Source organism: Lonchura striata, chromosome 2 (genome assembly GCF_050655825.1).
Source record: "Lonchura striata isolate lonStrDom1 chromosome 2, ASM5065582v1, whole genome shotgun sequence".
NCBI lineage: Eukaryota > Metazoa > Chordata > Aves > Passeriformes > Estrildidae > Lonchura > Lonchura striata.
This window is the reverse complement of record NC_140704.1, coordinates 114,062,501-114,064,134: the sequence shown is the minus strand read 5'-3', so window position 1 is coordinate 114,064,134 and position 1,634 is coordinate 114,062,501.

Here is a 1,634-nt window from a genome sequence, read left to right as displayed (position 1 = left end):
GTAGCAGTGTCATTGGTATCTGCCAGTACTGCTCTTGTTCATCTCTTTGTGCAGCACTTGTACCTCAAATGGGACCTGTGGGCTCAGATCTGTACAAACAATTAGCCCAGCTTGTTGTCCAACAAAAAAAAAAACCCAGCCCACCTGAAGCCTTTACCTTTCTGGAAGGCCTTTGGAATGAACTTTCTTTTCCTGTGGTGGTAGATCCCATCCACATCCAGATAGCTCTGGTGAGTGCCAGGATCTCTGTTCTGCCGTTTGAAATGCAACAGTGGCAGAAATGCAGACTGTTGAGAGAGTTCAGCAAGCCAGATGACTTGCACAAAAGACAAATTCTGTGTCCCAGAGAGGGGAGGCAGCTGAAGCTCTGCTTCTGACAACAGTCTCAATGACAAAAGGGTAAGTGTTCAGAATTGATACTTATTTCAGTTTTTAATAATAAAGATACTGTGCATGTAAGTTGACTTCTGAAATGTACCAGGATAATAGTATATATCACAACAAAGCATGCAAAAAATCCTCCATAAAACATCAGTTGTGCAGAGATATATTCTTTTATTACAAGCACAGACAATAAAGGTATTCAAAATTTCTCTTTTTTCTAAAATTAATATTACTGAAATGTATTTATCTTGTATATTTACTGAGTTTGTTCCCTAGGATTTCAATTACTTTTAGCCTGTCTTCTGCACCAGGACCTCTTCCTTTAATGGTAAGATGTGATTTGGATCTTGTAGTATTGACCTCCCCATCATAAGCCTCTGCAATCAGATTATGGTAAACTGAGGAATCTGCAGGGATGGAAAGAGCTGAGGAAAAAAAAAATATGACTAAAAGCACAACATCCCCAAATCCCTGGCTTTGAAAAGATGAAAGCATGGGCCACTGCCCACTGTTCTTTGGAAGTTCAGTTTAGGAACAAAGCCCTATAGCTATGATAGAGAAGGTTTCAGGGTTCTTAAGTACTCAGTGCCTCAGAGGGAGAGGGTTTTTTCTCCCAATGGTTCCCCTGGGGTCCGTGACTGTTTTAGGTATATAAATTAGAGATGTGAAGTCCCTGCTTAAACCAAGTGTCAAGTACATCTACTTTTGCTCCAAAGAGAAAAAATAGATAACTTTTACATGATGCAGGTCTGGGAGAAACAGAAGAAGAAAGCAAGCACATAGTATTTTCTGTTAACAGCTGCCATCTGTAAGAGATGAATCTTTAATTTTTCACTTTGAAATAAACCACACAACTTAGAAACTTTAAAGTTTCCCTTCAAAATATTTAAGTCTGTTTAGAAAATACCATACCCTGACTTTTGGAAATATTTCTACAATGTAATTCATAAGTCACCACAAGTCATACACATAAGTTAAGACTGAACTTTATTTCAACTCGAGTTAGTGTAGCAAAGTTAAATAAAAATTAGCCAGGTCTTTTCACTAAAGAGAAAAACATACCAGTATGTCAGTCCAAGAAGCTTGCTACCAGGATGTGTTTTGGCAGCTTACAATGGTGTGTGTGGGTGTGTGTGTGTGTGTGTGTGTGTATGTGAGACACATCAGTCAGTGCAAACTGATAAAAACCCCATGGGGTTTATTTACAGCCATTATGGCAGCAAAGTTCAGCACTGAAAGTGTGATATAAA